Source organism: Neolamprologus brichardi, chromosome 11 (genome assembly GCF_056152115.1).
Source record: "Neolamprologus brichardi isolate AB-2024 chromosome 11, ASM5615211v1, whole genome shotgun sequence".
NCBI classification, from domain to species: Eukaryota; Metazoa; Chordata; class Actinopteri; order Cichliformes; family Cichlidae; genus Neolamprologus; species Neolamprologus brichardi.
Window position 1 is genome coordinate 2767254 of NC_142114.1, and position 24783 is coordinate 2792036.

Genomic DNA, 24783 nt, shown 5'->3' on the forward strand with positions numbered 1-24783 from the left:
CTCAATAGGTGTTTTGCACTTTTTAGGATTTTCCGCCAAAGTGTACATAAATGACTTGGGGTTTGAGAGTTGGCATTTATGCGACTGATGTCACCAGCACAAAATTTCAGTACCCATATTGCTTCACTTCTTGGGGGTTGTCCCTTTTCTTCATATACACTCTAGGGATTTGACCAGACATGATTTTCACCCATTGACAGATGAAATAGACTCCCACTGGTAAAGAAAATGGATCGATGGGTGGAAGTTACTAATAAAACTGTATCACAAGGATATAATACCACAAAAAGTATCTATGATGTATTTATCATTTAAGGGCTGGACTTTTTTGTTGTTGTTGTTGTAGGAAAGTGGGGAAAAAATCATCTGGGCAAGTGCATGCCAGTTATATTGCAATACCAATTGCTACCACCGTGCTAATATGGCTCCATGTTCCAGAGCTTTGTCTGGCTTGTTCCAAATTGCACTTATTCTTATGGCAGCCAGTCACTGACCCTCATCTGATCACTTCTGCAACAAACTTATCAGTCACAATCACATCTTTAGAAAATGCTTGTTAGTTTATTTTTAAATTCTCAACTTAAGGAACCAATCTGCTTGACAGATTATCAGTAAACATTAGATCCCCCCATCACCCCACCCAGCATTGCAGACAAATGACACAACTTGGAAAGGTGTGCCTTTCCAAGTTGTGTCATTTTCCAAAACTGACAATGCAATAACTTAGGACTGCTAATTTATGGGAAAAACCATAATCTCAACTATTTTGGTCACTGTCCTGATCTTGTATTATTAACATAATTATTCATTGACTTTGCAAACATTGTTTACTAGGTTAAACTTTTTAAAAAAAAACGTGACTTTTATAGGGTATATCCAGAGACGTTTAATGCAATTCAAATGAAAAACATTAAAGTGGTGAAAAAATACTTTTAGGAAGTGGGTGACACAAGGTTATCCAGTAGGAAGTTTAGCCCAAACTAGTTGGTGTTTCTGTAAAGTCACAACAAACATTGGCCTCTGCCCTCCTGGAGCTTCTACCACACAATGTGTGTGCTGTCAGATGGGGATAAAGAAAGGCCTAGACAATAACTGACTCATGTTGCTTGGAAGAACTGCACAGTAGCCTTGGGGAGAGCAAAGGAGAGCCAAAGCAAACAGCAAATGTACACCTCAGTTGGGCACTGTTGAAAGGGACCAGCTGAGAGACCCTTAGGGACAAGCATTATGGTCCTTTTACAGGTTCACTTTGAGAAATCTTAAGCTGAACTGAACAGAGATTGATTTGGGGGTTTTAGAGTGGGGTGAAAGAACAGAACTCTTAATGGGTGTGCTTGATTTACTTTTTTTTTTTTTTAATAACATTTTATCACCATTTTCTTGTTTACATAATTACTGAAAGCCAAAATCATATTTGAAAATTAAAATCCATGCCCATTAGACAGCATTTGCTCAGATATGTAGAAATATGAGACGGCAGATATAACTGAGGTATCTCTCCTCATTTCCCATGGTATTCCCACCACTTTCCATGCACATGAACAAGCACAGCATCACAAAACCCCTCCAGGCCAGAGAAACGGAGGTGGGTGGTGGGGTTTCTTTATCCAGATTGGCTTTTTATGGACAGTCTTGGGATTTGAGCCCATGACCCAAGAGCCACAGGTATACTGACTGGGAAGACTTTTATTAAGTATGGTTTTTCTACCATTTCAGACAGGATCAGTTTAGTTTTCCAGAATAGTAGGAAATTACATAACATAATCCCCAGAAAGTCATGCAGGAGAAGATAAATATTTATGGGGCAAACCTTGACATTAGGGAAAAAGACTAAAATGGTCAGATCTCCACTTTCTGATCTTTCTAGATTGAATCCCACATGACAAACAATGATCTAACAAATTCCATATCAGTGGAGCCTTTTCTTGCTGCTTGGGGTTGTAAAATCTGAGAGGCTAATGTTGGTCAGAAACAGTTGAACATTAATTTGCATAACTTTTGTAGTACACATTTAATTACATCGAATGACTTATGGTTAATTATCCAATTAACTGCCTATTCCTTAAAAGGTTCATATGTTAGGAGCATGAGGGCACCAGTAAAATAGCCCAGTGTCTGGTCACACTGTTATTAGACTGATCCACAAGCTCCTGTTCAGCCTTTTGAACATTTTTTTTCCCTCCTATGGGAACTGGTTCTCATGTGCCTTCTCAGCCAAAGGGTTTTTTTTTTTCTTTTTTGTCTGGCTCACCAGCAGAAGAAGAGGTGGCGCCATTTTGTGTGCAAGTCTTGCACACAAAATGGTTGTATGCGACTTGTTAACCCTTTAAATACCAACCACATCCTGCACAGCAGACAAGTAGGCACATAGGTCTGAGTGCCCAGATAAGTTTGGTGATGCTCGTGCAACATCAGCAGAGTACTGAAACTGCACAGGGGAGCAGGAAAGCCCCACTGAGGACTTCATTAATGGGCGCAGTCACTGTCAGCGCAAGAGGTACAGGGTGTTTGTTACAGCACGTAGGGAGCGCAGGAGCAGCAGCTGCAGCAGCACGCAGAGAACCGCAGCGCGGTCGCCCGGAAGAGATCCTCCTACCGCCCAGCCAGACTCTGAGAGCCATAGAACATGAAGGGGCGGGCTCAATTGGATTCCCCGCACATTGTCATTGGTTGTTAGCAGATATTGTGTAACATGCGCAGAATTTCGGGCACGCTGTCTGTAATTGCGCAAATACAGATAATGGTGGCGGATCTGGCACTGCTATCATCGACAAAGCGAGCTGTGTTGCACCGGACTTAAAATAAAATCCAAAACGCTTTAGTGTCTTTGACCGAACAACCTCCATTAGCTCACTGAAAGGAAAATAGAAAGATTATCCTGACGGTATTCCACAGGAAGACGGAAGACATCGACAAGGAGGACTGCCGCTTTCTCTTTACACTGGCAAACAAAGCCGATGCTTCAATGGGAGCCTGTTGAGTGGTTATTACAAGACGGGACATGTAGCTGATAAACCACAGGGGAAGAGTGGCTGTGATGCACGCAAGACCAGCGCGGAGCTTTGATCTGGTAAGGGGGTCGTGCTAAAGACCAGCCGCAGCGTAGCCATTAGCTGTTGGGTGCCAATGCTAGCTAGCACGGTGCTAGGCACTAAGGTAGCTACTGTCAGAACATCGGCTAACGTCAATGTAAAATTAACAGACACGTGGCTGGAGTCGAGAGCAGCACCGCTGCCCTATTCGTGGTTTTGTTGACCCGAATGCATCACACCGCTTTGTTTTGGTCTGCACTCTTGCGTCCAGGCTCGCTAAAAAAATCAGTGTCTAACATCAGGACAAGAGGAGCACAGCGCTTTCAGATGGTCACACAATAAATGATGTAAAGCGCTAATCTGTCTAACCCAATTTAACAGAAAATAGCCTGTACACTGGAGCTGTTTTTGTACTCTTAAGTGCGGGCTCCTTAGTCTAAAGGGTCATTAGTAATATGCATAATAAACCCATGTGGTAAAACACATCTATACATTGCTTTACCTGCCAGTGGTTCATTAGAGCTCAGGCTGCTGTTGGAACTGTAAGACAGGTGTGTGGTTTAACCCACTGTTATGAGGTATAGTGGGCAGACCTGCTATTTATTTACACTATTGAACACAATAGTTCTGCCCCATATTAACTCAGCTTTCTGTTTGTTATTAATGTGGTCACAGTGTTGATGTTCTCTGTGACCCTCCAACAGCAAATGCACAATAAAATTGATATTGCTGGTAATTTCATTTAAAAAAAAAGAAGTTACTTTGTGGTTTGTATCAGATTTTACAATAATAATCAAATAAGTGCACTTTTAAAGTTTTCTTCTTTAAAAAAACAACTCTCACTCAAAAATTAAATTTTGCTTAAAAAAAAAAGAGTTGAATGTGATAGTTAAGCTTTCTAGGATGATTAAAAAACGTTAAGGTTTAGACTAATAGCAAAAATAGTGAAAGGGAAACACCTGGAAATACCTGGATTTCATATAATATCAGTTTATCATACTTGTTCCGTATACATGTTTTCTTGTAAACTGCTCTAATTTTATTCATATACATATTGCCTTTCTCATGGCTAGTTTCGTTGCCATCAAAAATAGTGTATTATTTGCTCAAAAGGTGACAGAACTGTTTAATGAGTAAGGTATTTTAGCATTTGCTTAGGCTGCTGCCCCCGCGACCCGGCCCCAGATAAAGCGGATGAAGATGGATGGATGGATGGATGGTATTTTAGCATTTGTTTAAAGATCACATTTTGGTTTTTATGACACTGAGCTACACAAATAATGGGCTATTTGACTAAAAAGCTTTTGTTTTTGTTGTTGTTGTTTTTTGTGGATAACAGGTCAACGCCATTGTTAGTTAATAAATACCAGATTCATAATCTCTTGCTAATTGATGTGCATTCATTGTACCTCTTGAAACGGTATCCATAATGAAACACTTGAAATCAGAATCAGAAATCAGAAAGGGTTTTATTGCCAAATAATGAGCAGGTTTACAACATTAGGAAATTGCTGCGGTACTTAGTGCAAACATACTGTCATATAACGCTTAAATAGACACAAAAATAAAAATCAGAATTAAAAGTGCTAAGTAGATAGATATATACATGAGTGCAGGTGGTGATCAGTGCCAAACATGGAATGATGCAGTGAACACAGCGTAGGGTCATGTGTTAGTGGTGGGAACAGTCATACAGTTATTGTTCATGAGTCCAACAGCAGAGGGGAAGAAACTGTTCTTATGGCGAGAGGTTCTGGTGCGAATGGACCGGAGCCTCCTTCCTGAGGGGAGCTGGTCAAACAGACTGTGTCCAGGGTGAGAAGGGTCAGCTGAGATCCGAGCTGCATGCCCCAGTGTCCTGGAGGTGTACAGGTCCTGCAGAGATGGGAGTCTGCAGCCAATCACCTTCTCAGCCAAGCTATTTGGCCTGAAGCAACTTTAAAGATTTGGGAAGGAGAATCTGCTTAGGTGCTAGCATTTACTACTATTAATATTATTATTATTAGTTGAAGTATTGTTATTTGTATTTTAGGTTGTTGTAGAAAGTGACATGATACCATATGAAGTTCTATTAGCTATTTTGTAGCATCTTGTGAAATCAAGAGTCCTATATCACTTAACCATTTGTCACCAAGGCAGTTTGAAGGCCAGTTGGGACTTATTTTGCCTCAAGTCAAACCAGATCATTTGCCCCAAAGGAACTGGTGGGGACTGCCTAGTGTAGAGATCCTTCTCCATAAAATATTTACATACAGGCTCAATGTAACTGTAAAATTGCAAAAATACACTCATCCTTAGATTTACTCTTCTGGAGTGTACTTTAATAATTTAACCTCAGACATGTTCTACATCTTTTACACCGTCATGGCAGGTGGAACATTCTCAATTTATCAGCAGAAGGTCTTTGTTTTTAACCGGTGTTTTGTTAAGTTCAGTTTTAGTTTTGTTTTGTAACAGTTCATGAGTGCAAAGAGCACTAATTGGTCATGCTGGTTTTGGTTTTGTTTCATACTTGTGCTTGAAGGTTTCATTTTTACTGTGACACAGCAGCCTAGACATGGCTAGGGTGCTATATAGTGCTAAGTTTTTGCTTAAGACAAGAGCCCTCTAACACCCCCCAACACTCCTCAGTTTGTTATCTGCCACTTGTGTTTGCTTGAGCCTTAATCCTTGTCCTTGGTGAGTTTTGTTGAAATAAAACAAAGCTCTGCAAGCATGTGAAGTTTTATATAAGTTGGGTCTAATTTATTGACAGCTATCATTGGTCAGAGTTTTTTGTAACTCACCACAGTCTGATGTTTTGACACATTTAAAATGTGCTGATCATTCGATCTTGTTTGTTACTGCTGCACTAAATTAGAACAAAATTTACTTTAACCTTTGTTAAAAATCAAATCAGCATTTGAATCAGTTCAGCTAGTAGTTAGTAAGCACACCAGTGTAGAATTGTTTTGGGCAGTCCAGTTGCAGGAGTTGGAGAATGAAGGTGGTAGATGTGGATATGGAATTCATATGTGCCTCTGTCCTATTTTGTGTGTTGGTTTGCAATTGCACTGAGGGAGTGTGCACAGTACCCGAGTGGTGGAAGACTGAAAAAGGCACCTTGTTAAGATGGGCTTCACAACAGTTCTTCTGTGGGTTTAGATGTAAGTAATATTTATTCGTTGGTGGCACCGTCCTGTTTTCCTTTTGTTGTTTCATTGACATTTCCAGAATCCCGCATTTGTTTTGTCTTGATCACAGATTCGGACTATAATGGCCTTTTTCCACTAGTAGCTACTTGACTCGACTCTGTTTCGGTTACAATTGAGTTCTATCTAATATGCGAGGGGTACATATAGCAGTGCAGCCAAAAAGTCCTGTGATGTCATTTGTATGCGGAGGATGCTGAGGCAATGGTATACCTGCTTCTCGATATATGGCTTTTTGTTTCTGTCATGACTAGTGGTGCAACGGATCAAAAATTTAACGGTTCAGATCGGATCACGGTTTTAAGTCACGGATCGGATACATTTTCGGATCAGCAAAAATAGAAAAAAAGACAAAAATTCGACTCCCCATTTACTTAAGTATTTTTTGCCTATTAAAAAACATTCAACTGAAGACTCATTCCACGCACTTATATAAAAACAAATTAAAGTGCAATAGGTTTGAAAAGGCTGGTTTCAGTCATAATGCAAATGTAGTTTATAAGATTGGGGAAACCTGCAGTCAGCTGAGACTGAAGAAGTTACTTGGATGAGTGACGAAACGTTTCTCCCACAAAACACCACATCCAGATGAACAGAATCAACTTTTGGAGATAAAGTGTAATATGGACATTATGGACCATGCTGGGCATCCTCTGCATCCTCTGCACATGGCCATAAACAACCAGAGGAGTCTGTTCAGTGACAGGTTGCTTCTCCCAAAGTCAAGGACCAGCAGACTTAAAAAGTCCTTTGTCCCACACGCCATAAAACTGTTAACTCCTCGCTGGAGGGGGGAGAAAGGGGAAATGGGGACAAAGGAGGGGGGAACAAGTAAGCTGTAGTGCCTTTTCACTGTGTGATAGTTTTTGTTAATATCCAGCGGTGTAATAGACTCACAATACTTGAAATGTGCCGTTCCCTTGTATTCTTATTCCTATTTATTCTATTTATCCCTTTTGTATTCTCGGTATTTATATATGTGTATATATGGTATATTTCTGCTCACATTCTGCAACTTCTGTCGGTGCTGTGCTACTGAAAACTGAATTTCCCAGAGGATCCCATCCGAGGGATAAATAAAGTTTCATCTAATCTAATGTAATCTATAGGGCAGTACAGGGCTTTGTATCTACCACTCCGCTGTGATATAACGAGCGGTCACGGTCACGTGGCTTTCCGTTGCCCTGGAGATCCACCCATTTGTAGTTTTTAGCAACAGAAGATGCCTGGGACAGTTCAGCCATAACTTTAAACTTTTCCTGCTCATACATGCTTGGAACGATCTTGTCACACTGACGTGGACGCGCAACGAGATATCATAGTGTGGCTCAAGCACGTTCATCACAGTTTAAACCCCTTGTTTTGCACAACAGACGACGGCCTCCCGTCTGTAGCTAAACTCCCCAATAGCTTTTGTAATAGCTTTAGCCTGGTCGGATTGGGCAGCAAAAGCCTGCTTAAATGCCGCAAACTCCTCTGCTCCGCCACTTGGACCGCTAGCGCTGGCCATAACTACCGCTTGACAGACTGACCACGCGCACCATACACATACTTTTTTTTTCTTTTTCGAATCTTTGGATCACGTGCGTACAGAACCGTGGAGTGGGATCGGTTCGGATTTTGGATCAACCGTGATCCGTTGCACCACTAGTCATGACTGATTGATTGATTGGGTGATGCCACTGACTAACCTACAGTCTGTTGACAGCATATTGTGGGATCACCTCAGATTGCTTGGAACCCTGGCCGAGAAGATACTAAAACAGTAACTTGTACCTGTTAAGACCACGTAATGGATAACCCTAAAAACTGAGTCAAGCCAGAGCTGACCAAAGTAGATACTAGTGGGAAAAACCTATAAAGTCATTTTTCCATTAATACCTACTCGGGTCGACTCGCTACAGATAGACTCAACTCAACTTGGATCGACTGGTTTTCCATTACAACCCAGTAGTACCTTGATTGCGTGCTTGTCGTCACAATGACGTGTCTGCGGGTCCTGCAATGCTATTAATATGCGGCACGAACGCTACAACAACGGTGGACATCGAAACGGAGATATACCCGCTGCTCGGTCTGTAGCTTTTCGTCACACCCGGGGGAACATAGCGTTGGTTCTTTGTTGCCATTTCCTACGTTGCCGAGTTTCAAAAATGGCGGTTTTGATTTTCGGGAACGAGACACTCTCATGACTCATCCAGTGACGCTACTGGCCAGCCAATCGGTGGCATGCAGTCTGACAACATCATATTTTAGTACCTATTTGGATCGCTTGGAATCCCGGCCAATCAAGTACTAAAAAAAGTAGCAGGTACTATGCTGAGTTGATCCGAGTAGGTACTAATGGAAAAGGGCTTAAGTGTGGCTTTGCACGATGAAAGTTGTCTCTTGGGCAGTCAAAGACGATGTCATCAACAAGCAATAGCATGACAGAGAAAGTTTTCCAGTTGAATGCCAAAGGCTTTTATATTCTTCCCTGCACTTTGTGCACCAACTGTCATAACATTGGGACAAATAGCTGCCATGTTGGGTTGAAATATGTACGAGTCTTAGGCTTTACCATCATTACAATGATATGTCATTATAGGGTTCTCAGAAAATCAAAGATTATGCAAAAGCTGAGACTTACTGCAAAATGTTTTCCAGTTGCTTTGCTTTCTATTTTGTTTCCTTCTGCTCCTGTACCAGAGTTAACTTTAAGACAGGTCTTGTTGACTAAAGGCATACTGTTTTTTTTGGCTCAAGCTGAAGTGAATTTGGAGTAAGTTATTAGAGAGGAGTGAAAGTGCATGGTGCTAGAGGAGAGGACTGGATTTGTTAAAATGCAAAAACAAACTTTTCAAAAACAGGAAGTTTAAGATTCACTGCAAGTCAAAATCATGCTTGAAAGCTCCCTCCTCAGTTCCCTTGGTACTTCCTGTACTTCTCGTGTGTATTAACTGCCACAGCTCCACTAAAACCCTCTTGGATAAAGAAACTGAAATGAGGGGTGGGGTTTCTTTGTCCAAATTGGCATTTTACATCCAGTTTTGGGACTAAGGCCCATGACCTTGGAGCCACAAGTACACTGACAGGCAAGAGCTGCAGTGAGTGTGATGTTTTCAGACAAGATCAGTTTAGTGCTTTTTCCACAATCAGAGACATTATTAAAGACTTCCCAGAAAGTCTGCAGGAGGGTAAACTGTTTATAGTGAAAATCCTGAAATTGGGGAATAAAATGGTCAGGTGTCAAGCTTTAGCGTTTTTCTAACAAGAATACATGGATTGAATCTCACTTGAGAAACATTTATCTAACCAGTTCCTTTTCAGTGGAGTGTTTCATTGCTGCTCCCCTCGATGGCAGGTCTACTTTACTCAGTCATGTAGTAAAGCAGCTCAGTCTGTCTAGTCACAAAGTGTCAGACTGATGCAGGAGCTCCTGTTCAGCCATTTGAACATTTTATCTGCTCTGTAGTAGTTTTTTTTTGTTGTTGTTGTTGCTTGTTTTTGTCCCCATGGGCACTCGTTCTTGTGTGCCCTTGCAGCCTAAGGGAGTTTGTGTAATAGGCCAGGAGAAGAGAAGAGGGTGCCATTTTGTTGCAAGTCTTGCACACAAAATGGTTGCTTCTTGTTAACCCATTAAATGCCTATCACATCTTGCATAGCAGACAAGAAGGTGTATTGGCTTTGCAGCATTTGCACTGACTTAGTAAGCACAATACCTCAGCAATGGTATACTGGAAAAGAAGGGCTAAATTATGATCAGCACAAAAGATGATCTTTACAGAGCCAACTTTACTGGTTGTTCACAACTATTTCTAATTATTGCTACAGAAAGAAATCTTCACAGTGGCTCATCTGTGGGATTAGTAGCAAGTAGGATTCATTTGTTGATAATGCTAACCATCCGTTGTTCTTTTGCTGATATTTGTTTTACCTCAATCAGACTAAGACAACTTTTTTTGTGCCATGGACCGGCCTTTAAGGTGTCGCGGATAAATACAAAAAAATAAAACCAGTACCGGTACAAAAAAAAACAAGATTTATTCATAACACGTGCGAAAATACCCAGGGAAACTGAGTTAACGATAAAAACGATTTAAAAAATAACGCTAAAAACCTGAAACCATTAATTTCACACCCGAGCCTCATCTCTCGCGGCCCGGTACCAAACGACCGGTCCGTGGCCCGGGGGTTGGGGACGGTTTAGACAGTGCGGTAGAAACAATGGTATCCTTATGAAGGATGACTAAAAGTAATGTCATTGGCACTGAACATGTGTCTTCTCCAAGGCTGATACAACAACATTAGTTGGTCTGTGATAGAATATGTAACGCTCTTCCACTGCACATTTTCCACTTTGGTGAAGAAGAGTGGTAGTTGTTATGCAGTCTTTGACAAAAATGACAAATGGCACTGAGCATATAGCTTCTCAAAAAGAAAAAGGCAGTAATCTATGAAACAGTGGAAACAAACACGAATTTCTTCCACTAAAGGTCTCAGGGCAACACGCATGAATGTTGATTCTGTTGCAGGCATTTTGCTTGTTTTTGACAAAAAACACATAAAGCAACTAATGAATCTTGGGATATAATTTTATTTTTTAATTTTTTTAAAGGTGATGGGATTACATACTAGGATTATTAGACCACCACAGTTGCCAGCTTGGTAAACACTGTCTTGCATGGTCTATAGGGGCTCGGTTTACCGGAATATGCTGCTCCTGTAAAGCTTGCATAGTACTTTCTCCTTGCACTTTCTTATTGTAGTCAGATGCTAAAGTGGTGTAAAGAAAATTAAGTTAGCTTAAATTGTGGGGGTCATTGGGGTGAATCATACATTTTATTGAAGGCTAGAACTGTCACCCAGTTAAGAAATTGCTCACTTTATCTGTGGCCTCGCTTGAGTAAGCAAGGGTAACAAATGACCCCTGCCAGGGTGCAGGCACTACCACAAGATGTTTGTTCTTGCAGATGGGATCAAAATGAGGTCTAGGTAGTAAGTGACTTAGAAAACTGCTAGGGAGTAGCCACAGGGAGATCAATGGAGATTCAAAGGGGCTCATTATACCCATGGCAAGTGATGTCACGGTACTGACGCAAGGCGTGCTTTGTTGTTGTTTTTGGCCATTTATTCATCTCTCAGGTTTTGTAACATCGTACCGGTGCTGAGGCTGGGAAAGCAGAATTGAAGACAATTGCGTTGTTTGTTTGTTTACCGCCATTTTAATGATATCGCTGAGGAACTTCAGAGCTTCACAGATTATCCAGAGGGAGATGTTCCAATTCTAAAAAGATTGTTTTCTGGAAAATCTTTTACGCCATATGCCCTTCCAGTTGTGGAGAATTTGTAAGCAAGCAATTCAATCTTTGCTGCCTAGATATCATTAGAGCAGCTAAGAGATTCTCAGCTGTTATGATGCAGCAACAGCTTGAAATGATGTGTTTCTGGGGAAAAAAACTTTTAAGAAACTTCTGCAGCTGATTCAGACAGGGGTTTTGTGAGGAGATTTAGTCTAGCCTCAAGCTTTAATGGTGACAGGAAGGACTGTGGTGAACTCTCAACTAGCACATTCAGCAACCAGTGTGGCGAAAGTAATAGCCCTTTTCAATTCGTACCTACTTGGATTGGCTCGACACAACTTGACGCAGTTTGACTCGGCTTGACTCTTTTTCCAATACAGTGGAGTACCACCTAATGTGCGTGGGGGCATTGGTAGCAACATGGTCAAAAGTCCTGGGACATCATTTGAATGCAACACGAACGCCGCAACAAAGTAGGACGTTGAGGCGTGGTATACCTGCTGCTTCGGGGTATAACTTTTTGTCACACTCTGCGATTGCAGTGTTGTTTTTTTGTGCAGTTTGTTGATGTCACAATTCCGGACTCGGAATGCTTGGAACCCCAACCAAGTAGGTTCTAAAAATGGATTCTGGAACCATGTACTACCATCTAAGGGAAAACCGTGACTAACCGTACTGAGCCGACCCGGGTAGGTGGTAGTAGTAGAATAGGTCTATTAAGCCCTTTTTCATTAGTACCTATTTGGAACAACTCAGCATGATTCATCACGGTTTTCAGGGTTTTCCATTAGGTCATAGTACCTGGTACCAGGTATTCTTTTTAGTACCTTCTCAGCCAGGGTCCCAAGTGATCCGAGTGACGTCGTCAGACTACATGCCACCGATTGCCTGGTCAGTGGCGTTATGAGAGTCTCCCATTTACTAAAATCAAAACCACCCATTTTTTTTTTTTTAAAATTCAAAATATTTTTACTGAGTAATTGTGGATACAGTTTACAAAAAAAAGAAGAGGGAAGAGATCAGCAAGCCACTGAACATGGGAGGGCGGGGCAGCAGTCTTCCACCTCATCAAAATGGCACGCCTAGCCAGGAGGGAACCAAAAGACAGCACCCTACGCGTTGCTCTGGAAATATACTTATCATCCTCTCCTGTTGTACCAAAGAGAGCAAGTTAGGGGGTTGAGAGCTAGTTTCAAGCCTTGTTCAAAGTGCAGAAAATCTCCTCCCAAAAATTTTCCAGGGCAGGGCAGGTCCAAAACATGTGGGTTAGATTAGCATTATCAGACCGGCATCTGTTACAGCGAGGGTTAGGGCTGTTCGATATAACGATATATATCGGATGACGATATAAAAACATCTATCGTTTCATTTTACGCTATCGTTTGTTTTATGGTGTCGCAAAATAAACTGTTTACGGCAATATTTTTTCATCGTTTTGATGGTCACTGTAGTGGCTATATTAATTTCTTAAAGTTCTCTCTTTCTCTTATATTTAATATAACCGCACTACGGACGGACAAGCGCCTGCTTTTAAACATTGTCATTAGCAACAATGACGGTAACACCATTGCGTGTCACTTGTTTATCTTCCACATAAACCTTTCACAATAAAGCTCAAGATCCTGTTGAGACTTTTCAAAAATAAATGGAATCACGTAAAAGAGTATGCAGAGTATTTATGGATAAGAAGCAAAAAAATAAACCGTAGACTCGAATGTTAGAGGCTTTTCCCCGCAGCACGCCGTGTAATAAATACTCACAAAGAAAATGCAGCCATTACAACTTATGTCTCATGCATCGGTTAAAACACTCGACTCCAGTTACACAACGCCCAGCTGGAAACACTTCACGCAAGTCGAGCTGCCCGAGATTCACAAAATTGACAGAAAATGTTAAATTTTTGTGATTTATATTGTTATCAGGACGATAGATGTCTTATATTGGTATATGAGATTTTGGTCATATTGCACAGCCCTAGCGAGGCTCTCAACTGGTATAAAGCTTGGCTAATTTGGATTTAGATAAGTGGGCCCTGTGGACTACTTTGAATTGTAACAGAGAATGACCCAGCTCCTTCTCTCATGTGGACTTGAGGCCTACAACGGGAGCTGGAGTTACGCCGCACAGTTTATTATAGATGCGAGACATTACACCTTTGCCTGTTAGTGGCAAATTAAGGAGCTCATCCAGTAAGTTAGCAGCTGGAGCTTCTGGAAAGTTGGAGAGGTGGGATTGCAAAAAAATGTCTGAGTTGTAAATATCTAAAAAAGCGAGTTTTGGGAAGACTGGATTTTTCTGACAGCTGATTAAATGATGTTAGTTTATTTTGTATAAAGAGATGTTCCCTAAATAATACCTGCTCTAAACCAGACCTGGAACAAGTTGTCTAAAGTTGGGGGGGGGGGGGGAATAGTTGGTTTGAAAGGATGGGGCTTTGAAGTGAAAAATTATTAAGATTGAAATGTTTCCTGAACTGCGCCCACACCCTGAGGGAGTGCCGAATTATCGGATTAGATGTAAAGTTGTCAATGGATAATTGAAGAGAAGAACCCAGAAAGGAAGCAAGAGAAATACCCTGAGTTGAGTCTAATTCCATTGCCAGCCAGCTGGTGGGACCCACCCCCTCCCCAGTCTTTAACCAGTAGGTCAGGGACCAAATATTGGCAGCCCAATAGCGGAATAAAAGCGGAAGTTGGGGAGTGCCAGATCCCCTTCAATCTTAGGTTTCTGTAGTTGCACCTTAGCTACTCGAGGTCGTTTACCCTTCCAAATATAAGAGGAGATTATAGAATCTAGAGTTGTAAAGAAAGACTTGGGATGACGACTGGTAAAGATTGGGGGGGTGAGCAGCAGGTGTATTCTTGCCTCAGCGTCCACCTTTGTTGTAGTTGTTGAACAATCAGAGTAGGTACTAATGGGGCAAAAGGGGCTTTAGTTTAAGTAAGATGACACCTTAGTCTGGCACAGGTGATAGATTCCTGACAGATTAGAGCAGCAGCAAGCAAGCATTAAACAGCCTTTCAAAAGGTCACTGAACAACATATTGATTTTTATTTTTTCTAGACAGAACTTGTTGACTAAAGTTGAAACACGTAGTGAGTCTGTTTGGACTTTTATAGAGGCCTGAAAGTACATAGCTGTAAAGGAGGTGTGCTTGATGAATGTAAAACAGTGATTGCTTTACCCCAGTGTTCTTGTTTCCTTATTACTGAGAATCAAAATCATATTTGAAGCTAAAATCTAATTAAGTGCTGAGCCTCACAACAACAATACCAATTTTACACAGCATTTGGTCAGATGTGTAGCAATTAGATAGCAAATAGGGCTAAGACTTTCCTCCCAAGGTCCCGTGGTACTTCCCACTTCCACAGCACCACAAACGAACACTAAAACAGTCTGAATGTCTCCTTTTTAGAGGTAAAGTATGGAAAGAGAGGTTTTTTTGGATATTACAGACAATTCCTACGGACCACTTATTTTCAGACATACACCGGTATCAAACATTTGACCTTACAGAGACTAGTGCAGCCAGCAGAGAAGTCATTTAGCTGTTATCCAAGGAAGCGTTTTACAATGAATCTCAGGATTTAAGCCTATGACCTTGGAGATACAAGTGTACTGACAGGCAAGAGCTGCAGTGTGAGTGTGGCATTTCTACAGAGTCCGGTGGGATCAGTTTACAGTTTAGCAGAGGACCTTTGGAGTAGCATGGAGCAAAATCTGACATTAAGAGTACAGATTGAAACAGTTGGATGTCTGGGATTTTATGTGCAGTTGAGTAAAGCAAGCTCATCTCAGTGTCAGACTGATCCATGGGCTTCTTTTCAGCCTTTTAACGATTTTGTCTGCTCCTATACCAGAATTTCTTTTTCCTTTGTCCCCTTTGGAACTGCTCCCTGTGTGCCTTCACAAGCAAAAGGTGTTTGTGTAATAGACAAGCAGAAGGAAAGAGGGTGCCATTTTGTAGCAAGTCTTGGACACAAAATGGTTGCTACTTGTTAACCCTTTAAATGCCAACCGCATCTTGTACAGCAGACAAGAAGGTGTATTGGTTTTGGAGTTTTAAACTGACCCAGTAAGCACTATACCTTAGCAGTGGTAGACTGGAAAAGAAGTGCTAAATTATGATCAGCACAAAAGATGATCTTTACAAAGCCAAGTGATTTATGTTTGAAATGAGTAAGAAGGGTAGCATGATCCTTTTTTCTTCAGGTGTTTCGTTAATGGGAACCTACATTTATTTTTGGCTTGTGTTACACACATGTTAAAATTGTGTGTGGTTGCGGTAGCTTGAAGCAATGAAGCAAAGCAGCAAACTTCATGAAGGCCAACTGAACGTGGTCTCCTGGACATGGAAACAATGTATCTTTACCAATACAATATTTTTGGAGTTTCATTTTGCAATCCAGATCTGTGCCACTTGAAAAGATTCTTTTGCTGCCCATGACTCACATCTCCGAGGCCTCAAGGTTTTACCATGATCTTTCTGACACATAGCTCTTCCAGAATAATAAGCCAATAGTATAAACTAGTAAAATAAAACACCCCTTTTAAAAATTGCTTCTAAGGAAAAGCACAAAAATTAACAGGTGAAATAATATGTATTATTGACTTGACATTAAAATACTGCTTCCTTAAGTAGAAGTAAAGGGTAAAATCCTTGTAGCTGTTGGGTAAACTGGAACTGCACAAACCAGCACTATTGCCAGCTTGACAAGCATTGACTTGCATGGACTGTCACAGCTGGCTTGGTTTGCAAGAACATGCTGCTCTGTTAAAGCTTACAGTGCTTTGGCCTTGCAAAGTAGATAGAAGATACAGTGATGTAAATAAATCTAATTCTGTTATTATTTCAGCTTTTGAGGGGGTTGGGAGGGTATTGAACCATAATTCCTATATTTAAAAAACAAAACAGAAGCATGGCATGGGTCTAAAGCTGCTCATCTGATTTTGATCAGTGAATACTGTCCTGATAAGGTGATGGTTTCAATGGTTAGTGTCACATCTTACTAAATATGATGTTCTTATACTGAAAAATACAGTTCCGATTTGAGTGAAAACTATGAAAAAGTAAGCGGTTCATTGGGATGGGCCTACATTGTAATTGAAAAGTCTTTGCATTGTGGGGTGGGCAGAGCAGGTCAGCCACTATTCAGAAGGTTGGTGGTTCGATCCCAGGCTACCTCCTAGCTGCATGCCAAATATCCTTGGGCAAGATACTAACCCCATGTTTGCCTACTGGTGGTGGTCAGAGGGCCCAGTGGCACCAGTGTCCGGCAGCCTCGCCTCTGTCAGTGCACCCCAGGGCAGTTGTGGCTACAATGTAGCTTGCCATCACCAGTGTGTGAATGTGTGTATGAATGGGTGAATGACTGAATATAGTGTAAAGCGCTTTGGGGTCCTTGCGGACTAAGTAAAGCGCTATACAAATGCAGGCCATATTTACCATTTTACAGTGTTTCTTGATTTTTTTCAGTCAGTTTCACCCTACACTGATCACATCTGGTTTCATAACGTTTTATTACAAAATCCAAAAAGCTCAGTTGAAGGCTTAAAGAATGGAGGTCGTCTTAGTGGCTCTGTTGATGTTTTGTATATCGTCTTTGAATGAACATGAGCAGGTAAGGGTGCAGATTTTTGTGTTTAAATAAAGCCGTTGCTTTTTAAAGATCCTGATTCTTATAACCACAGCATAATTTGTCAACTGCCACACTCATAAGATAAGACAGAAAGCAGCCATGTCCCCAGTGAGGAGCACTGAACCCTGGCAGTCACTGCTGTGACTGAGTGAGAGGGAAGTACTCACGCTGAGAGCAATGGCTAGATCCCAGCTACTTATCCAACAAAAACTAAACTAAAAATGTAGAAACAATGTGTGGGGGGAAAAACTAAGTACACTCAAGTTTTCTATACCACTTCATCAGTCTCTTAAATTGTTGTGAAGGAATTTTGGTCTGTTCTTCTTTGTTTCTTCAGTTCACTGAGGTTTGCAGGCATTTTTTTGTTCACTGCTGTCTTAAGGTCTGGTCAAGGTCTGGACTTTAACTAGGCCAATGCAACACATGGATTGTTTTCTTTTTCAAACGTTTTGTTGTAGATTTGCTACTGTGTTTGGGATCATTCTTCTGTTGCATGATCTAATTTGCACACAGTGCCAAAGCTACCAGTACCTGGTTTAAAGACCATGGTATCCCTGTTGTTAATTGGCCAGCAAAATCGCCTGACCTTAACCCCATTAAAAATCTATGGATATTGTGAAGCGCAAGATGCGAAATGCCAGACCCAACAATGCAGAAGAGTTGAAGGCCACTATCAGAGCAACCTGAGCTGTCATAACACCCGAGCAGTGCTGATCGAGTCCATGCCGCATCGCATTGCTGCACTAATTCAGGCAAAAGGAGCCCCCAACTAAGAGTGCTGTACATGCTCATACTTTTCATGTTCATACATTTCAGTTTCTAAAAATTCTTTCTTTGTATTGGTCTTAAGTAATATTCTAATTTTTTTGAGATACTGAATTTGGATTTTTTTTATTAGTTGTCAGTTCTAATCATCAAAATTATAAGAAATAAATACTTGAAATATATCAGTCTGTGTGGAATCAATGTATACATTATACAACTTTTTGACTGGAATGGGTGAAATAAATCAACTTTTTGATGATATTCTAATTATATGACCAGCACCTGTATTTCACTATAATGTACAACATCATACTTGGTGAAACGCTCCAGTTTGGTCTGTCCAAAAGACATTGTTCCAGAAATGGTAGTTTATTCAGATGCAAACCTAAACCATGCTGTCATGTTTTTAGAGAGAAGAGGATTTACCTGGCAACCCTTCCAAGGAAGCCATATTTGCGCTGTCTTTTAATTGTGCTGCCAACTTTAGTATTTAACATACTGAGGTCTGTAGAGTCTGAGATGGAGCTCCTGGGGTTTGTTTTTGCATTTTTACAGAGCATTACACAGTATGACCTTGGGATGAAACGGTTAGTACTCAAAGTAATGATGATGATAATAATAATGATGTTAACATATTTTATTTATTTTTGTTTTACAGAAAACTGAAAAAACATCTTGAAAATTTGGATGGCAGCAGACATTTTACCACCAGGTAAAGAAGAATTTTAGTGTTAAGCTTTTGAGTGTGTTCTTTCTTTTTGTTTTAAAATGGCACATCTATGTCTTGAGTTCATGACTGGTTTATAGGTAGGTAAACAAAACCGAAGTACATCAGGTAACCTAAATTAGCTTAAGTGGAATACGTTCCACAAACTAGCCCAATAAAAAAAATCAAAAACCGTATGTAATTTTTTATGAATTTTAAGTATTTGCTTACAAGATAATCGTGTGCACCTCTGGATCTCTTCCAGCACAGATCCCCTATTGTTTGCTCAGTTGAAGGTCCATTCTGGCCACTTGCCAGTTATTAACAAAGATCCAACATTTTCACAAAAGAAAAGAACTTCTGTTTTAAACTGACCTGAGTTTTGGATGTATCATCAAGACAGATGACAATAGATGGGTACTGGCTGTGACCCACCAGTTTACAATTGAAGACTCATCATATTCCAAGCTAATAAGCAGCACATGAGTTGAGGAGTACAGCCAGTCATAGTTTTTTTTCAACATTCAGTGGGATGTGCGCTGGGAAGTTGTCCACCATTCACACAGGGATAGGGACAGAACAAGATTTCCATAGAGCAATCTACAAATAGCAGTAGCACTGAAAAGGGTCTGGATGTGTTTATCTGGAACAATAGTAGTCAAACTATTATTTAAAAAATGGATATTCACAAAGTCCCGTCGTTTGCCCTTGGCAATGTATGTTCGTCTTTCCAGGCCTACAGATTCTGCAGTTTCCTTCTTCTAGAGTCCCATGGAGTGCGCATCCATACTCCTCCAACATGGGCTGAAGTAGTCCCTAGTCCAGTAATTTAGTCAGCTTTTTTGGTTGTTTGAATTCTGTTGGGTTTATTCCAAGTACCCAGAGTTTAACTATTAAGGGGATTTTTACATTAAACATTTCAGACAAACACTTGGCAACATCTTTCTACAATTCATGAACTTTAGAACATTCCCATAGACCAGGGGTCGGCAACCTGCGGCTCTTTAGTCCTTATAGTGCGGCTCCGCGTGGTTTGGGAAAATAAATTTGAAGTATTTAGCTGAAGTGTATTTTATTTATGTTAGTTTTTTTTTATCTTGTACTTCTAAATTGGAAGATTATTGTGACATTGAAATATAAAAATAAGATTATATTTTATTATTTTTTCATCGCTCAAAATAAGCGTCACACTCGCAGAAGCCGGTGTACCAGCTGAAACGCCGTGCATTTATAGAGTCTTTCAACCCCAGGTAGGCCAGTTATGGATCTTCAGATCCACATTATGTCAGCAGCTGTTCTCCACCGTGAACTATGTTAAAAACAAACACCGCTCACGCCTCACAGATGACAGCTTACAGTCCTGCGTAAAGATGAAAGTGACTTCGTACAGCCCCGATTTGCAGACGTTGTGCACAGAGGTTCAGGAGCAGCTTTATTGACCACTTTTCACACATGGTTGCTGTACGCACACAGCCGGCTGTAGCTTTTCAGCTCACAGCCCGACACATACCAACAACAGCGCAGATAGCACAGACGTTAAGGTGGTGAGGCGTGATTGCGGGTGCCTCCGGTGCGTCCACCTCCCCTGCAGCGGCCCCGCAGACCACGCCCCGCCACACACATTAACCTGGTAAAATACATATTTAGGCAGAATTTTGCAAATATCTATTTTTTATTTTTTAGCAGCATAGTGCTTTTTTTCCTATTATTATTTTTTTAAAGTCAGGTCAAGGCTCCAAAAGCCCAAAGGAGATATAAGGGTGGCGACTCACAACAGTTTTTGTTTGCTACTTGGATCATTTTAGTTCAGCTGGGTGTCTTTCCTTTTGTTATATTTCTTTAAGAGTTCAAAATGTGTTAATTACATAAATAAAATGTAATTTTTCTCTGTAGCACTTCATGGATTTCATAAGCAACACACTTTAGTTGTTCACACAAAGCATAAAGGTAAAAAACAATATATACAGTGTTATCTTCATTTTAGATTTCAAAAAGTATTTGCGGCTCCCAGTATTTTCTTTTGCGTGGAAACTGGGTCCAAATGGCTCTTTGGGTCTTAAAGGTTGCAGACCCCTGCCATAGACAATGGTGAAGAGATAAGATATACCTTTATTAGTCCCACGAGTGGGAAATTTCATGTTAAGGCTGCTTTGTTAATTGCACGCAATGGCGGCGTCATCTTACCCTCCGGCCATACATACATTACACAAAAACATCACATGAGGAAGACAGGTCAGAGAGGTATAACAATGGAAAATGCACCACATGAGGAAAGATAAGGAGAAAAAATAACTCCCCCCAGACTGAGCACCAATAGGGAGATAAGTTTGAGAACAGAAAAAAAAACCACCTCTGAAAAAACTCTTAATACACCAAAGAAACACATGACAAGCAACAGGGGTGGGTAAAGGGTGAGAGACAGCCAATGTAGACAGTACATCCAGGCTTGCAGCCTATGCGCTGGTCTTTGATCCACCGTCAGCATCGGAAGGGAATAAGCGTCAAAGGCATATAGAAGGGGGAGGGGGGATGAGTGTACATCTGCATGTGTATAAATGTCTGTGTGCGTGTGTGTGTATGTGTCCAGAGTTCAGGTGAGACAGTGTCCTTCGCCCTGCCAGGCTAAGTAAACAGTCTTCCAGCCAACCCAGGTGGCCTTGCATAGAATGGGAAGAACAGTCCAGTCTAAACACAGTCGTTATCAGGGTGTTTTTGTTCAGCTCCAGCCTTGAGACCGCAGCTGGCGCCGAAAGGGTAACCGCATGAAGTGATGGTGGTTTTTACTTTAGTGCGAACAACTCATATGAATTTCAAAGCTGTTCTAACAGTCTGACACTGGTCTCTCAATCTCCCGTTGGAGAGCCGTGAGCTTCTCCAAGATCTTATCCGTGCTGCACTCAATGAGCCCATTTTGAGAAACTCACGCGTCGTCCCATCGTTTCAATCCCAGCGGGCAGCCTTGTGGGGGTTTGAACAGCTGGTTCCGCTTTCTTAATTCTTTGATAAGTCAGGGCCAAGCCAGCTCTGATCAGCAAGAACCCTGTTATCATGGTTCCGAATAGGTCGATATCTTCAGCACTCAGGCTCACCCGAGCCCAGACTGCTCGTTAAGAAAAGGGTGTCAATTGCATTAAGGGACCAGTTGATCAAATCCATAATTCCTCTTTTAGGTTTTAATAACAGACTGTGAAAGAGTGTTCCAGGGAAAAGTAATACAAAAAACACGAGACTAGACAAGGACATGAGGCTAAGCAGGGAGGATAAGGGAGGAGAGGAGAGGAGAAAAGTGCGACCGCCTTCGTCAAAAAGAGTTCCTTCTTCAACTAAACGTTTGGTACAAATGTCTGGAATATAATTGGACATATGATAGAGCCTGACGGGTGTTATATACTGTACGTCTCACTGAGCGCTTTAAATTGCAAATTTAAGTTTAAAGCATGTTTTTATTGTTTGTTTTTGTGTTTTTAAACAAGCCTGGAACCAGGCTTGTTTAAAAACATTTGTTTTCTTGGATATCCCTTCTCCATGCATTTAACTTATCCGCTGCTGAGTCTTTAGACGAAAGCGTCAATGAGTTATAATGCATAGAGAGAAACCCTTTCCCTTTTATATTCCCAACGCATACCACCTCTATTTTTGTTAACGGTGGAAGCTGATGTTAGTTGGGCAGTCATGTAATAACATTTGAGACTGGGGAGTTGGAGTCCTTCTATTTCATAGGTCAAGTAAAGTAGCTTTAGACAGAGCCTTGCCCTCCTATTACTTCAAATAAATTGGTTAAATAGTTTGTTTAAACTGTCAGAGAATAGAGTTGGCAGTGGAGGTGTTTGGGAATAATATAAAAAACTTTGTCATTTTTTAGGATATCCATTAGACCTATCATAGATATAGGCAGATTTGACCATCAATTTAGTGCTTCTGTGATTTATTTTACAAGGTGGTCATAATTTATTGAGGTCAGTACCTGGGGATCCCACAGGCAAATGAAACCACGAAGAGGCCGCTAGCAAAGCTGCAACCACAAAATACCTGCAGAGGATCAGACAAGTCCTGGGGAGTAAGCTGAATGGTAAGAACAGATCCGGGCTAACGCCTACACCCTGCCTGTGATCAGGTACATTGCTGGAATAACAAGATGGCCAAAGGAGGAAATAGAAGCCACTGACATCAAGCTGAGGAAGCTCCTTACCATGCATGGAGGGTTTCACACCAAGTCCAGCACCCTGAGGCTGTATGCTAAGCGGAAGGAAGGAGGCCGGGGACTGGTGAGTGTCAGTACCACAGTCCAGTGTTAGACGACAAACACCCACGAATACATCAGGAAGATGCCCCCAACCCACCGCATGCTCAGTGAATACCTCAGGGAGCAGAAACCCAAGAAAGAAGACTAAGAGGAGGAACCTTCGTGGAAGGATAGGCCCCTGCACGGTATGTGCTACCAGTAGATAGAGGACGTGGTTGACATCCAGAAGTCCTACCAGTGGGTGGACAAAGCTGGACTGAAAGATTATGTGAATTACCCTCAGAAGATCTACTAGATGATGTGAATGCAGCACTATGGACAGTACCTATGGTACCGAAGTACGGTATCATTACCGAGACTAACCAGCTAACACTACGGCAGCAGTGATCAGTGAGATGCTTGGCTACAAGTTGGAAAACCACACGAGCAGTACCCTAGGAGACTAGAGGCCAAAATCAAGGTAGCACGAAAGGAGGTTAGCTAACTATCGGGGCTGCAGAAAGGTGCAATGAAGAATGTGGTCCATCAGAGAGATAGAAGGCAGGAGAATAAACCAGCTGTTCCCCAGAACCAGACAAGATGAATTGGAGGAGACTTTTGTGAAATTGAATAGAAAGAAGTATATAAAACTGTGAGAAGTGGTGAAATTGTGGACAGTGGAACACAAACCTGAAACAGAAACTGTAAAAGTTGGACCTTTTGCTTGCAGTAAAGCATCAGTTATAATTTGAAGGCAGATGTTCTCTGTTCCTGGTTTGCATCCCAATTCTTCAGTTTTGGCTACTGCTCAGCAAGTCATTGGCACCGCAGGCCATGCCACATACCCCGATTGGCCGACTAAGGCCAGGGAGCCACCCGGCCAAACCTAAGCCCACCCGACGTGACTGGGAGAGGGAATCGGCCTGGACCGTCGGCACCCCCAGCCACAGGTGCAGCAACAGGGCAATGACAGCTCGGGCAGCCGCCCACTTCTCCAGCAGCTACGGCGAAGCTGGAATTAAATTAGCAGGTCGATGATCTGTGCCTGCTACTGTGCCAAACATATTGTTTGGAGTTCTGTGCAAAGAGTGGAGTTTTGTTTCTTATTAAACCAAAGACTTTTTTCTTTAAAATGCTGTATGGGTCTCATAGTTGCTCAGATCTAGCTGCTCTACCATAAAAGGCTGTAAGGCAGGGGTGGGCAACTCCAGGCCTCGAGGGCCGGTGTCCTGCAGGTTTTAGATGATCCAACACAGCTGATTCAAATGGCTAAATTACCTTCTCAACATGTCCTGAAGTTCTCCCAGGGTGGTATCTAAAACCTGCAGGACACCGGCCCTCAAGGCCTGGAGTTGGCCACCTCTGTTGTAAGTGCTGCCTATTTGGTCATCTAATATGACACCTGAAGCTCCATTGCAATACTGGGATTTGGGCACCCCCCTGACCAAGAATCTACTTACTTAGATATTACGTATGGCCAGAAAGCCTACTGAAGAGGTTCTCAACTTGGTGGCTTCCATGGTGTCAGTTTCATTAGCCTTGTAAATGCAGACTCATCAAGTTGTAGACACAGGCCTTTCTCAGATATTATTTGGAGTGCCATAGCAGATGTGAATACTTCCAAAATAAGAGATTGTAGTTGCAGAGAAAACGATTATAAAATATTTTTTCATATAATTTTTGACTGTAGAGTGGTGGCAATACCAATTTGATCATTAAAAGTTTAATTTACACTAACAACAGCAGAGTGAAAGAGGTGTGATGTGTTTTTTCTGATGTTTTCTGTAGCTTGTAAAATGTTCAGAGCAATAAAAATATTCATTTTAATTTTTACACAGGTTTCCAATCAGATGTAATTCACATTTCTCTGGACAGTCCGTAGATGTTTAAAATAAGGTGAGATATATATATTTTTGAATTTTTCTGTGGATGGTTTTGGTTTTAAT

The 24783-nt window shown here is 41.4% G+C and overlaps 1 protein-coding gene across 1 annotated transcript in view; it reads left to right on the forward strand.

Annotated features, from left to right (window-relative positions):
- The first annotated feature begins 2620 nt into the window (after window positions 1–2620).
- znf1035 (zinc finger protein 1035) overlaps window positions 2621–24783 on the forward strand; it is a 32708-nt gene continuing 10545 nt past the window's right edge. The window contains exons 1-3 of the mRNA XM_006795952.3: window positions 2621–3070; window positions 18568–18621; window positions 24676–24733. The gene's annotated coding sequence lies outside the window, so the exon portion shown is untranslated. The remainder of the gene's footprint in view (window positions 3071–18567; window positions 18622–24675; window positions 24734–24783) is intronic.